The 16,369-nt window shown below is 40.0% G+C and overlaps 1 pseudogene; it reads right to left on the reverse strand.

The window, feature by feature from the left end:
• Positions 1-3,773: 3,773 nt before the first annotated feature.
• Positions 3,774-11,082, reverse strand: LOC137297100 (protein rolling stone-like; annotated as a pseudogene).
• Positions 11,083-16,369: the final 5,287 nt, after the last annotated feature.

A 16,369-nucleotide genomic window follows, 5' to 3' on the forward strand; every position in this document is an offset into this window, starting at 1 on the left:
TTCAACGATAATACAGTCCTATGAATGTGTGAGATGACCTTGTCGATTGTTCACTGACCTTGTCGTTAAAGTTCGTGCTGACCACTCTATATAATAACACTCTTCAATAACTCATTCTCACATAGCTTTATCCAACATCTGAACCCATAACCAACCGGCAATTGCTGCATGTTGTAAGCTTCAGAAGACAAGACTCAGTTCACCACAGTTAGTGGCTCTGAGACAGGGTGGGAAGGCTGTAGGTAAGAAATGTTCCTCAGCTGTGTTATGTTGTGATCACATTATTTTTGTTCTGTATTACTTTCAATGGTATTCTCCTTCATCTCCAGTCGGCATACCACCGCTGAGAGGGGCGTACACGTTTGCAAGAGTTGCCTAGTGTGAATTTTCATCCTTCGCACACATTCGTCCTGACATATTTATAGACCTCTGAATGCTTGTAGCCACGGTCGGGCCGAATAAAAAAAGTGATGGATTGGAAAGTGGGTGTGGGAGAAAGAGGGGCGTTGGACAAATAATTCATGTCAAAAGTGTTCTAGGCCTTTATGCGACTGTCCCAGCAATCACAGTGTTGGAAGGGGCAGTCTCAGCATAAACATTAGACGGGATGAATACTGACATTCAATCAATTCATAATGTTCATTTCGTTGTCGTATTTCTGAACGAATGATACACAATTTTCCTTCCCGAAGGTGCCAACATCAGTCGGTGACTAATCAGATTTCGCTTGCTTCAATGAAGACTGAGCATAGAAACGTGTCAATGCAATTGTTTAAGGCCATTACAGTTAGTAGACCCATGCCACTGATTTGATATCTAATACTTGATTTTGAACAAATGTACCAAAATGTTGACATAATTCATGAAACATTCCTAAAAGGCCTAAATAAATACTATTAGAACATTGGTTGGTCTAATCCGTCGGTATGTAGGCAGGTTTTGAGCATGAGTTTTAATTCTCATCGAACAAATAGTAGCTTACCTATCTGTATATTTCTTACAAAGCTGACACATGTATGTACAGAGTGAGTGCTATGTGTGTTATATCACCGTGAACGACGTCCAGGTATACAGACAAGGTGGTCTAAGGCCACCAACTTCAACATCGACAGTTACTGCGACGCCATGAAGTTCCCAAATGGCCTCTCTGCCAGTATAATGAATACATGACCAGATTGGGCTTGTTGGCACTTATCGCCTAAGTAGCCTGATAAAGATAAAGTTGTCTGATAAAGCAGTATGGTGATTGGTGAATTCCTCAAACAAGTCTGGAGTATGTTACTAAGCCCTATCCGTTCTTCATGAATGATAACAGAGAACATTTGACGAAGGAATCACAAAACGCACACATCCATGATATCAACAGCCATGTAACCCAGCGCCTACCACTTACACCACCATCCCACTCCAACAGCTAGTCTCCGAAATGAACATATTTTACAGAACATAGGTCATTGTTATAAAATACAATATAATGAAAAGGAGCGCTCAGACTTTCTTCATTTTCTAGGTAATCTAGACTTGCCACATCCTCCAAACACGTGTGGGCTTTCTTGGATATATTTGCTTCAGTGTCCGTATGGCAGACTAACCATCATCCCTATAGATACCAACCATCCTACAATCCAAACAGGGTCGTCGCTAATAGGAACACCCACAACTTCTTTCCCTTCTTATTTCCTAACTTTTAATCGGTGTGTCAGAGATATTTACGCAATGTATCGTGCCGTAATCATACATACCTTTGTATGAGTAGTGCGGAAAAGATATCTTTGAGAATAGCGAGAAGTCATTAAAAACAACAAAATAATTTGTCACTTGTATTTACTTCCATTCCATACATTTTCTACAAACATTGTTTTGAACTAAACCCTATGCCGCTGAACACTTTTCTGTCATAGAAAGTAACAGATAGCCCAGCTCTTCAATGTAGTTGTGATGATTGCCTAACATATGTAGGAGTGTAGTGTTACTTGGGTGTGTATAAGAAGGAGGGTTAATTGTCTCTCGCGTTGAAGCACTGCCACAATGACAATACGTCAACCTGTCACTGGAACGACAAGAATGGTAACATTGAGCTTGTGAGTAGACGTGTTTTTATTTGTCTTTTAGAAGTGTGGGGAAAAATAATTGCCACAAAAATCGTCTCAACAGTATTTCGTACATGTGCTGCAGAGGCATTCCGTGTTGAGTACAGTAATGCTGTTTTCGTGTTATTGCACAAAGATAAGTTCATATACACAGAAATTAACAAACAATTACTTGCTTTTGCTTATGACATTATTATTGTCAACGAAAAACATTACTGAAACAAAAGCACGTCTTTCGTAAAATGATATCAGACTAAAGTAAGTGATGATATCAGACTATAGTAAGTGATGATATCAGACTATAGTAAGTGATGATATGACTGAAGTAAGTGACGATATCAGACTATAGTAAGTGATGATATCAGACTAAAGTAAGTGATGATATCAGACTAAAGTAAGTGATGATACCAGACTATAGTAAGTGATGATATCAGACTAAAGTAAGTGATGATATCAGACTATAGTAAGTGATGATATCAGACTAAAGTAAGTGATGCCTCTTTCATTAGCACTACATTTTTCATCGTTCGCAAGTATTCGGCGCAGACACCCTGTGGACATAAATATATTATCATAAGGGGCGTTTATCGGCAGGATCATTCTGAGATAAAAGTGGTATTCATCACGGTCTTTTATAGGTATAAGTATGTGAATGTTAGAGCTCACATGGATACGCCGTACAAACATGGTGTAAACAGTGTAGTCATAATTGATCAAGTTATAGTGTTATCATCGACTAGCCATGGACTATTAGAACTACCGATGTGGTGCGTGTGAAGCCATGTATATAGGTCGACGATATGCCACCTGAAAAGCAATTAGTTAAAACAGGCATAATCTACAACAGGGATACGTGACTCGCTTGCTTTCTTTGCCACTTTTTTTTTCAATTAGTGTTTGCCTTGCTCCAATGCACACAGTGACTTGGTTTGTTCCCAGCGCAAATTCGGCTGCGTTTAACTTTACTTCAGCCGGTTTTATTTATAAGTCGGAATTTTACAATGATTGGATGAATAAATTACAAGAATTAAGAGCAAGAATATTAAGTGAATGGGTGAAAGAAATAAAGACGGAGATCAAAAGAAAGAAATACATATATGAAGGATACATCACGGCCACACAGCCCTCCTAACATTAAGTTATATAACTATCATTAGTACTTGCAAAACGCTTCAACTAAAGGTAAATGCCCTTCTGAAAATTCGTTGTTGTTACGAGAGTGTATTTTCTGTAAATTCTATTATTAATTAATCAATATTTATTATTGGGTCACAACGCTTAGTGTTTTGAATGATAATCATGATGGGTTACATATACTGAAGAGTGTCATGGACCGCTTTGGTCAGAATTGTTCCATGGTCTGAATGACAAACTGCGGCAGGTGAATCAAGGATATACACAGGACAAAACCTTCCTGAAACTGATGCCGAGGTATTCAATGAGGAAAGGTTGAGTGTCACTGATGCATTAAAACTTGCGCCCGAAGCACTTCTACAATAGCGACCATACATGCCAATGCAGTATGAACTCGGCAACACTTAAAAATATTAGACATAAATCTAACACTGAGATAAAGTGATGATTTGTTTTAGATGTGAATAGTGACATGATATTACCACCATAAAGAGACAGTATACTGTCCGCTGGAGTTGTGTAGCTGTTATCCAAGCATGATATACATGGTCAAACACTTGTACATTCACTGTCACTACTTTCGGTCGAAGAATCAAGTAATCGAGTGTCCTCGTTGCTTGTTGGACATTTTGAATGCACGTATATCCTCAGTTTGTGAATAAAGAAAACAATCAAATACAAACAAAGTACACCCACAAAGTCGTTAAGAATCACAAAAGGTATAAGTCCACTTCAGGTTGGACCAGTCAAGAATTTTGTAGATATACGGGTCTCCCTTTCCAAGTATGGGATATACTCCACTGAAAACGCTGTAGGTAACACCAAAGATAATCGGGTAGATCACGTGATACACACGAACTGGCATGGCGATGATGAGGAGGTTGCAGAAGACGTAGACAGAGTTCATGCCGTGGTGGATGAATGTCAATAATGTCAGGCTTTGGTCTAAAAAGGTACATAAAACTATGAAACCATTACAAGGATAAATATATTTAACCATTCGACAAAAGTCAGTTCGAACCAGTTATTTCACATGTCGGTACATTATGTTCAAATTTCGACAAAAACATAGAATGTACATACCCTTGGCAATAAAGACCCAATACACGGCGCTGACGTGCAAACTTCCTACAGTGACGACACTGTTGAGGAGCCAGGATAGCTTCAGGTACCAGGGTAGGTGTGACTTGAAACCTGAACATAGAAATTAGTGCCTAAAAGGAAATGTGGAGAAATGTATATATTTCGTGTGATTTCTTGGAAAATGATTGTTAACTGTTACGGTTAACAAATTGCCGTGACAAAAGGCATAGGAAATCCCCTCAGGACCAGCAAAATATAAGACTGACAAGTATAAAATATTCATTAACATCTATTGAGCAAACGAAAGCAAGATACAGTAATTCACAATAGAGGTTTCATGTACAATGAAACTGAGTCAAATCTAAAGTACTGGCTCACAAACAATATAAACTCACCAGTCTTGGTTTGAGAATGAGAAAGTTGAGTTGTACTGAATGTAACACGGTGAGTGGTCAGGTAGCGGTCATTTAGGTCAAGCGCTGACGAAGAGGCAGGCAGACTGATGTAGGAAGAATGATGACACACTCCAGTAAAACTCAATGTGTAAGTCCACGTGTGTGTGGTCAACCAGCCTTCTATATACACCGTCACTGATTCTTGTGCATTCCAGCTATGTATGGAACCTTCGCGAACTGCCTTGTGCTTACCAAGTCAAATGACATCAAAGGGAGGCAACTCTAAAGCGCTACCTCAAGGGCGTGCCGCTAAAACACTATTACCGTGACACGAAATGTGGCCAATAATGACTATCACTCTAAACTTTGTCCCAATAATAATTATCTTGATTAACTTAATCACTAATACGATTTACAGAAAATACACTCTCGTAACAGTACCCAAAACATTCATAATACGCACATTGCTGGACAACTCTTTCCTGACTAGCTGACATTAGAGTTGGCAGGGTTTCTGTGGCACTATTCCCTGAACGATGTCACTGTATTGGTTTGTGTATGAATCATCACACAACTCTTTAAATACAAGTTCAAGCTTAAGACGTACGCCTTGACCTGACTAGCCACGGTATGTTTTACCTTCTTTTTGAGTACAGGATAATTATGTTCCCTTGTGTTTTCTTTGAGAAAATATATTAGGCATAAGTTGTAGTCTATAACGACAACATTAGTCCCTTTTTTGAGCCACGTTCATCCGATCACGGGATCGATATCATTGTTGTTAGCTCACTATAGGACTATCGTGTCGTAAACGGTATATACCAACAATGTGTTCTCATCCTATATATGGGAATATATAACAGTCAAACTGAAGCGTCACTTATCACTCACTTACCCACTCACTCTCTCAGATCTTGCGCAATATCCTTTATAATAGCAAGGACCGTCGAAATCCAAAAAAGAAACGCATAGGCAATTTGTATTTTTAGAAAATTGTTAATTACCTATTGTGTTCAAACAATCGTCAAAATATTCCAGAAAAGTAAAAATCTGTTTTAATTGAAAATGATTTTGATGAGATTTCTTACAAAGATTAGAAGGGCATCGCCACAACTCAACAGAAATCACCTTCCATTTGAAACTGTGCAGCAAAGAGCATTCACTGTTTGGCTATAAACATCCAGATTACTCTCAGAAATTGGTATTCGTTTTGAAGGAGTTTCAAGGTCAAATCACTACGTCACGTCTTGACTGCGACAAAGAACATCGTCATTGCTGGAGATTGCCAGGGGTCTTATAATTAACCAGCAACCAGGCTGCCTGGACTTCAGAGGATATCCGGTTAAACTGTATGGGACAGGTTGAAAGAGAATGGTCTGAGAGCCAGGAAATCTGACGTCAGGATTATGCTATGTCGTCACAACGCGCTCAGCGTCTCCGTTATTTAAAAGTATCCACTTGGTTGTACAGACATTACCTTCTTCTAAAGTGGTGTAAAATGTCATGCACTAAAGTCTATTTGTGGACGAGTTCATGAAATACAACATTTTCGCAACAGATTTCTCGTCTTTCCGTTTCTTTCTTTGGATAGTATATGTGAGATATGATTACCAGTTCATTTAGCGCCCTGTGTTATCTCTTACCATGTATAATTTGCTGTCTTTTGAATCTGACGAACACCAGGATGACTGTGTCCAGAACAACAGTGATGGTCAGCAGGAGGTAGGTCCAGTGTGTGAAGTAGATGAACCACACACCTGGCGGTGATAACATTACCATGCTGACGATGAGCCACGATGTATGAAAGAAAGCCCAGGAAATCCTCCATGACATGTAGAGGTGAGGGTTGCCCCACTGAAATGGAAGTACATCCATGACACATTCAGAAGTCTGTAAGTCGCTAAGGTAATCTTAGTGCAATGTTAAAGAATGAGAATTAAGGTTAACCTTAGTAAAGGTTGCTTCATGAAAGGAACCGTTAAGTTCCCCTGCACGTGGATATGATCCGTCCGATCGCTATAGGCTATCACCACCCACATCATTACACTTTCCACCGAATCTATCCACCTTACATACACAGGTTGGGGAGTAACGTTCATGAACACGTCTAAACACTCTGAAATCTGGAATCGTCGCTAAACCAAACACGCCTCCAGTTTCTTAAGTACCAGCCCACTTCGTTGTTGTGCTGCCAGAGACGACGGGCGCGATGATGACGTCGTAACACACTATGTAAGACATCTCCTTGTGAACCAGCAAAACAAAACAAAGACAAGTCATAAACGTTCAAATTATGTATTATTATGCAATGAGAACAAGGTATACAAAGTCACAAGTCAATTTCAGAATACAGATTTCAAATACAATATAAGTGAGACAAAATCTAAGGCAATGGGTCACAAAAAATATTTAGTAGCAAACTCACGAAAGTCTTGGTGTGAGAGAGAATCAACTATGCAGAATGTAAACACAGTGATTGGTCTGACAGCGGATGATGTACATAAGGCGTTGATGATTGTTGGCGATGTAACTCCATTTAATATGAATGGAGTGTCCGAATGTGATCACCACCTGACAAACTATCTGACTTATCAAAAAGTCCTGAAGAGCTACTACTCTTTGAAGATACGTCATCCCTCTCTACCTCACACAAAGAATGATCAATGAATGTACCTGACAAATCATAAATGGTATGATTCTGTAAAAAGGCCTTGGAAGAAATGCCTTTCGACATTGAACGAGTCACTGCACAAGAAGGAAATATACCCGGAAATTCATTCTCTAACTTTTCTGTACTAACTGAACTCTCCGGTGAAACAGTGACAATTGGATCAGACCAACTTTAGACCCCATAAAATCATTACCAATCAACAAATCGACACCCAGAACTGGGAGAGTCAAGAATACCAACTTTCACCTCACCTGAAATCCGATCTGAAGTCAAATTCACAAAATGGAGAGGAGCAGAAGAATTGCCACCTATACCCTGAAGCAAAACATCTGAGTTAGCTGAAGACTCATCAGCAAAAAAGGCAAAATATCCTTCAAAATCAGAGATTGAAGAGCTCCAGTATCCCTCAAGATAATAACGGGCCGTGGGGTAGAATTATCTCCCATAAGTGACGCAGGACCCTTATAAGCAAAGGGCAAAAACTCCTCCTGACCTACAGAATCTGGAGACTTACTCTCACAAACAAAACTTCTCTCAGAACCACCTGGAAAGAAAGGCTTTGGTGCGATGGACACAAAAGCATTTGGGGAACCTGTAGCCTGATTTCTAAACTGGAGTTTGTAACACGCAGACACCAAATGACCTGGCTTCTTACAATACGTACAAACAGGATCAGAACCACTGGTAGTCTTAGGCTTAGACTGAAAGGTATGTGACTGCTTGCCGCTCGAATTTGAACCCGTTCTAACACCACTGTAACCTGCATGTCCTGAAGTCTTAACCGGGGAAAAGCCATTTTGGCCACAAAACTTTACATTACCCGGAGACTTAAAAGAACTCTTGTGCATCAAGCAATAATCATCTGCCAACACTGCTGCCTTATGTAAGTCATCAACCTTTTGTTCATCCAAATAAGTCTTGATGTCAGCTTGAACACTCTGCTTGAAATCTTCCATCAACACTAACTGTCTCACAAAAATCAAAATCTGTGACTTCCTTAGACCCACACCATCTATCAAACAATGTTTCCTTTTCTCTAGCAAACTCTACAAAAGTTTCATTGTCCCTTTTAGGAGTATTTCTGAACTTCTGACGATAAGCCTCAGGCACTAACTCATAAGCTTTCAAAAATGTACTCTTGACAAGATCATAGTATCAGTTTTGTTGTACTGACAAGGCTGAATAAGCACCCTGGGCTTTACCCTTCAGAACAGTTTTCAATAGCATAGTCTATGACTCCCTAGGCCACTTAAGATTTTCAGCAACTTTCTCAAAATGTGGAAAATATTTGTCAACTTCTTTCTCATTAAAAGGGGGTACAAGCCAAGCATGCTGAGGTCTGAGAAGGGTTTTCAAGTTTTTTCAAAGCAATTTCTTTGACAATTTCTATTATGTTCAATTCTGTTTCCTTTCTATCTCTTTACCTTTCTTTTTCTATTTCCTTCTCCATCTCAAACTTTTTCATTTCTTCTTGTTTTCTATTTTCTTCTTTTGAATTTGTAATTGAATCTCAAGTTTCTTTATTCTTTATTTCCAATTGATCTGAAGCTTCCTCTGGCACCATTTCCAAAACATCATTTAAAAAAAATTTTCTTCATTTCAGGTTTGGCATCAAGTTTGAGATATGAAGAAATTTGCAATAAATCTGATTTCCTCAACTGAACAGTTGTCTCAGAGTCAGGGGACAATACAAACTTCTCAAGTTCAAACACCATTTTGCTGGTTCCTCGATTAACTTGTTGCAAAATTGCAGAAATTTGGAATATATTTCACACATGGTCTCAAATGTCAAATGAATTCGATACCAGACGAGCTCCCAATTTTGTCACGGTAAATCTTTAACTGTAACAGCTGCCAAAGTAAGGTCTTCTGGCTCTCAGACTGACATCTGTCAACCTCCTCCGTATGGTATGTCCGGATATTCTTGGAATACCTGGGACCCTTGCTGCTGCTCCCTCAGTCTAGCCGGCACATAAAGTACCTGGATGTATCGATCCATCGGCTTTGGCGACTCTCGGCAACCCAGTGCATGGACGGTCGTTCGTTGTACCCATTTGTTTGTATCGTGTTATTGCGATCTGACTGGCATTCAGAGGTGTGGCAACAGTCGATTGTGACTCCCCATCCCCTAATCTACAATTAATTAAGCATGTTTCGTGCCGCAATATGGCACAAAAAGAAGTTGCAAGACATTTTGGTGTTCATCGAAACATGATCTTATCTATTTAGACACCTTTTCAACATGATGGGAACACGAAAGATTAGTCACGGAACGGTCGTAAAACATTTGACGTCACTTCAGCAAGTCAACTACATTCGGTTCACTCATCTAAGGAATTGATTCCAGACTACCAGTTTGACAGCTCGGACCATTCCTGCCTTACGTCTAATCAATTCCATGACTGTAGGGAATCAATATCCGACCCCGAAAGCTTGCAGTACGTCCACTATTGCTCCAAAGTTATGGACAGGCATATCTTGCCTGGTACAGACAGCATCTGTGGAACAGGGCAAAAGATTAGGCTGGTGTTTTGATCAATGGCGAGTTCAAATAGCAAGGCAAAGGGTGTACAGACGGCGAGGGAACAGTAAGCTGACACGTGCGTTGTTCAAAGTCAACGGTTTGGTGGGGACTGCGTTAACGTATGGGGTAGCATCACAACTGCGGTACAGGGATGAGATCGTTCAGCCACATGTGCAACCATTCATTCAAGGGCAGAGACGCAACCTAAAGCATTAGCAAGATAATGGCTGTTCACATGTCGCTCGTGTGACAGAAGAACATTCCCGTACTATCCTGGTAGCGTTTCTCCAGACGCGTCCCCAAGCCAGCACGCCTGGGATGAAATGGAGCGACCTTCTGTAAAGCCTAGGAACAGCCATATTGACGTGAGGAGAATTCCGACAAACGTTGGTTCAGACATGGGACAACATTCCCCCAAGCTTTTTTCAATGGTTTAGTGTCGTCTTCATTAACGCCAATGGGTGATATACATGATATTGAATTTGTGAACTGACTTAGGACAACACATCTCTTCAAGGGCGTGCTACGATGCCTAATGCAGATTCCGATGTTATCCTGCCTCCAGTTAAAAAGTGATTAAAGAAAACACCACAAATCATGTTGTTAATATCTTTGGAGACAAATGGAGACAAGATAATTTATTAATGAGAACTAGGATCCATAATTTTCGAAATTACCAAATAATTCTCCTTGCAGCAGAATATATATTCCAGCAGATATGTCTCTTTTCACCCGTCTCAAAAGTAAACATTTTTAGCACAAGCAGTTTGTTGTTTTTGTTTTGTTTAGTCTTAAATATTCAAGACTTCTTACCGTCATCCGTTGAACAGTTTTTGATACTAGACGTTTATGATTTAGTGAAATTAACGAACATTGCACTGATATATATTTAAACATAATCTGGGCAGGGTTCGAAGTCACAGTCATGAGTTTGTATCGTGCCAAATGTCCTACAGAACTCGGATTGAGGCGCATCGGTCGCCTTGGCATCTATCCCCATCTTACGGTTAGAATGAATTGTCCACCAAGCGTGGTACATCTGATTATGGAATAATGCAATACTGAACGAGTTACTGAAACTAATGTTAATTTAGGTATTCTCACCTGGGATGTGACAAACCTTTGAGGCTCATTGTGGTCAAGTCCAAAGTTGCAAATGCGGAATTCGTTAAGAATGCCCATGATAAACAACAATGTATAGAGCGTACATTTACAATCACAGAGTTGGAAAGTGTAGCAGGCTCTCTGCCGTCTACCAGCTGCCTGATATGGCACGTGTTATTCACGGTGTGCGTTATTTAACAGCGTTCTAGATCTGCTTCAAAACACAATAAGCAAACACTAGATAGTTTCAAGATTCATCCACGTATCCAATATCCATACACATTTCCACTACGTTGAGTGTATTATTTCATGCATGAGCGGCCAAATATGACGCCTCCAATCAACCGGTGCCGTCAGATGCTAGCACCATTTACACACTATCAGCTCAGGAGGAGGCGCCTGGCAGAAGCAGTAGCGTGTAAACACCTACCGTGGCTTCTGCAGTAAGAAATGGGAGACACCGTGCTGATGCAAGGCTATGTCATGAGTATTTGGAAGGGAGAACGAGACGAGCCACGGGGAAACATTTCTACATGTTTAAGCACACTTTCTGCTGATCACAGCTGGTGGCTTCATAATATAATGTTTGATGGAACAATGCAGTTGTCTAAAACCGACTTCCTAGTGTTCATCAAGGTGAGGCCTGTCAATATTTTAGCACTGTATAGTTGACCTTCATCGCTTGATGAAGATAGTGATTCATGTGAGCCAATTCCCTGATGCGATAACTACTGCCAGTTCATAAACTCTCTGCTTGAAGGACAACGTTGTCATGCGACAGAGTGAAATCGGGAAATGAACGACGGTTGACGTGGTAGTTCTATCTAGCCGAGGTCACCCACTACTGTCAATATCTGTGTACATTTTCAAGGTTTTCCACGCAAAATCTAATTCTAATTCAACTAACTCATTGCCAACGTCTGTACTGTTACTAGAGAGTATTTTTCTGTAATTTGTATTGTTGTTGACATAGTGATAACTATCATTGGGTCACAATGTTTTGAGTGATAGTTACTATGAGTCACATTTTATGCCACGGTAAAGTGTTTTAGCGGCACGCCTTAAAGGTAGTGTTGCCTTCCTTTGGTGTATGTTGACTGTTGGTAAACATGAGCCCGAATGTGAAGTTTCGATAGTTTGCTGGAATGATCAAGAATCAGTGACTGTGTATATATAAGGCTGGTTGTTGTGTTGACACACACGCGGACTTACACTCAGAGTTATTCCGGAGTTGTGTCATCATTTGGCCTATCTACATCTGTCTTCCTCTTCGTCAACGTTGACCTACATTCAAGAAAGCTCGCCGTGAAAGATTTAGTAGAACTGTTTCACTGAAAACCAAGACTTTCGTGAGATGATGTTATATTTGTAAACCATTACTTTGGATTTGACTCAGTTTCATTGTACTATAAACCTTTATTTTGAATCTCTGTATCTTGCTTTTGTTTACTCAATACATAACATTGAATATTTTAAACTTGTCTGTGTTTTGCTGGTACCTTCTGTCTCGGCAAATTATTAACCGTAACAATACCAGGATGTGTGCGTGTATTGAATATCTCCTATAACAGGTATGGAGCTATTCATTCAACACATGAGTGAGTGAGTGAGTGAGTGATTATTCCAGCATTATCGAATGACCGAGTCTGGATCAGACAATCCAGTGATCAACGTCATGAGCATCGATCTGGGCAACTGGAAACCGTTGACACGTGTCAGTCGCGTAAGCATGTCTGACCAGCTGAGCCCGACAAGCATGGAGTAATGAAGGCCTATATCCGGATCTTGATAGGCCATGCAAGATGTGAAGTGAATGTTACATAAATGTTATATGATTTCATAATCATAGACGTCCTGTATAGGGTTCAAATGTTTTTTACAAAAAACATCTGAGGCATGTCATAAGTTGTAAAGATGAAGGAAACCAAGATCTATATGAATAGTCAACTTCTTTATTGCTACGTTTCGGTGAAGGTACTTGCCTGAGAACAGTGAGCGTCAACACAAAACGTCGTACTCATTGCAAACAAGAAGCTGAGGATCTACGGAACCTGGTTTCTCTTAAACTTCTGCCTTATTGACATGGCACAGGTGAAGGTAACACCTAACTTGGAATGTAAAATTGTATTATATTAATAACTGTTTACGACATAGATACGAACTCAAACCTAATGCCTCAACAATATCTATTCGATCTTCTACTGGATTACAGTTGCAAAATAGGTGTGAGATATATTTTGCGGGAAACTCAATTTTGGGAAAACTTCGTGTAGGGTAATGTTCGGATTCCAAATTCAGGGACCTGACGGTGCTCGATATACACAACTGTCTGTGTTTTGTTGTTATTGCCAGCGTCTGCCCTGTGTGACAAAAGCAGCGTCCATAAGGTCAGTTATTTGGATTGTAACGTAAAAACAAAACACCAGTTCTTAGAAATATTATAATTACCTACCGATCAGAAAGGGTTTTCAGCACCCGGTCACCGAACACTCGGATACGAAAGTAGCCGTCTTTTATTACTCATCGTTAAAACCTTACACAGCTTGCAACGTCCAACGTAAAGAAAACAAAATATCTGAAGCGAAAACATAGACACGATATATGAACCTTTGAAAGAGACATTATTTGTGTCAGGAAAGCCCTGTAAATTGTAAGTGCCCAGACGTTAAGTTAGTGTCACCGTTGTATCTCAGTTACCAATTACCAATTATTTACGTGTGTATGACAAACCTAAGCATGGTCACTCGAGATTGAAAGGGTATTAAAATCCATTGACAGGATTTACGTTTGGTTCACAGGAACCACATGAAAACTATGGCTAGATGTATACACTGAAACATCTCTAAATACAGAGTTGAGTGTTAGTTTATTTCAACACCTCCATGAACGTGCGTGCACAAATCTGCCATCCAAATGATACTTCGATTTCAAACCTTGTTCATGAAGCTGCAGTATGAAACATTTATGTCACAACGTAAGTTTAGAAATACTGTTTCTTCGTGTGGTGCGGGTGTCGGATTGCAGGTACAGCATGACGCCTGGACTGACAACTGGTTAAAATAAACACATTTTATAGAAAAAAAGAAACAGTATAATAACGAAAATATAGCATCCTAAAACGAACCCCGAGATTTTGTTGATTTCCAGAAACCGCGGAAATCTAGACTTGCCACATAATATTGTTTTAAACTTGCATTTATTACAGGTCTGTATGGCAGACTACATGACTCCGTGACTCCGTGCAACAGTATTTCGGTTGATCACAGGTAGACATGCGTGCATGGTTACTTCTGGACTTTATACTCATGAAACCTGGTGTACCCCTCCCTGATATTGCTGAAATGTTGCTACAAGCGGCGTAAAACTCCCTCATTCACATATATGAAACACCTCTCTCTAATATTCTTTATGGAGGCTAACATCTCAATTACGAAGCAGCACGAGTGGCGTATGTAGTGCGCCTCCAGATCCTAAACCAGCATTGCACACACAATGTGTGCACCAACACATGATTGATCCAAGACCAGATTACACTATCATCCAGTCAATCTGTTTCGTGTATGAGCACATGGAACATCCTTTGAAATGATACTCTGATTCACCTGCGATAAAGTCAAACTGAGATATGCTCGGAGACGGGTAGGTCCTGCACAAGAAGGTCAAAGGATGAGACAATAAATTTATGAGCAGGCATCAGCTACGGTAACCATGTCACTGAGTGTATGCGTGTACTGTCTCTCATGTAAGTTTGTTTTGACTGATGCAAAGATATTCACGTCATTGTACACAGCAACGCCACATACCAAGGATCATTTAATACGTTCACGGGCAAGTTTACACGATACCTGTTTGACTTCCACTTTTTCATCATAAGAAATGTTTGTCAAGCAGTGTTATAACCAAAACAATACAGATATAAGAAGTCACTAATTTATTTTTTGCGATATATCGATTCAAAGGTTTTACATTAACCGAGATTTCTGTGTCCACAATAAACAGACCATGGCTTACGCTCCTTGGAAATGACGACGCTGGTGCCCGACGGACAAGCGAATGGCGTCGTTAAGCCTTATTAGACGCAATTCACTTGGTGCAGGTATAGGACCGGTTCTTGTGTCTCGATGCGCATGCTACTGTCCTAATCCACCTGTTGCCTGACCGTCAGCTGCCAATGTGGTCGATTCCGCACTAGTTACACTGTACAAAACATGTTGCCACATAGCAAAACTGTATATTATTCAGGCTGCGTCGGTCGTCTTTCCAAGCAACAGTAACCTCTTTCACCAAAACTCAAAGGTATATGCACTACATCTAACTTGTCATCGGTGAATGTGAAGGCATTCCACGTCCGGTACATTCATGCATAAATCGAACAATATATATCCCTCATCTTCAACCTTCATTTCCCGAAGATACAACTGTCAGTTTCGATTTCTATTAGAAAGTCGTGTTCGTTGTGCTATCATCCATATGTGTTGCCAATTACACCACAACTATAATTCAAAACCATCTTCCTTACTTGGATCCTGGAATTCCTCAGACAGATATAAAATGACAAATGGTCTTTGTCATTACAGCCGGGTGTCTCAGTGAAATCTGTCAAAATATCCATCCTAGGTACACTGTTCGTCTTTATCTCATACTGATAATTATTATTGGGACACAATGTTCACGGTTCTGTGCGATAGTTATTATCAGGCCTTTATGGTAGTGCTCCCTTGACTAGTTGTGTTTACTTCCGGGTGTGTGCGAGAAAGTTCTAATTTGGTGCCGATGTGGTCTCAAAGTGTTCGAATCTTCAGGAATCAATGACTGTGTAAATATGAGGATGATTATTGTGTTGACCACGGACTTACACACAACGTTATACCGGAGTTGTGTCATTATTCGGTCAACCTACAGCTGTCTGCCGCTTCGTCAACTTTCATCCTACGAGTACATTCAAAACCGCTTGCTGCGTAAAAATGTAGTAGAACTGATTGTCACTGAAAAACAAGACTTTGGTGAGTTGACATTATATTTGTTGCCCATTACTTTAGATCTGACTCAGTTGCATTGTACCTTTATTGTGAATCTTTGTATCTTGTTTCTGTTTGCTCAATACATAATATTGCATGTTTTAGACTTGTCAGTGTTATATTTAGCTGGTTCTGAGGGGATTTCTTACACCTTTTGTCACGGCAAATTATTAACCATAACAATAGTGAAATAAAAAAGGTACATTCCAAATACGGTATCCCCCCCAAAAAGAAACGCGTAGACTAGATATCTGTTACCAAAAATGTTGTATTTTCAAACATACATACCTTGTCCACAAATAGACTTTAGTACATGGAATTTTACACCAGTTTAGAAGAAGGTAACGTGC

Source organism: Haliotis asinina, chromosome 9, assembly GCF_037392515.1.
Source record: "Haliotis asinina isolate JCU_RB_2024 chromosome 9, JCU_Hal_asi_v2, whole genome shotgun sequence".
NCBI lineage: Eukaryota > Metazoa > Mollusca > Gastropoda > Lepetellida > Haliotidae > Haliotis > Haliotis asinina.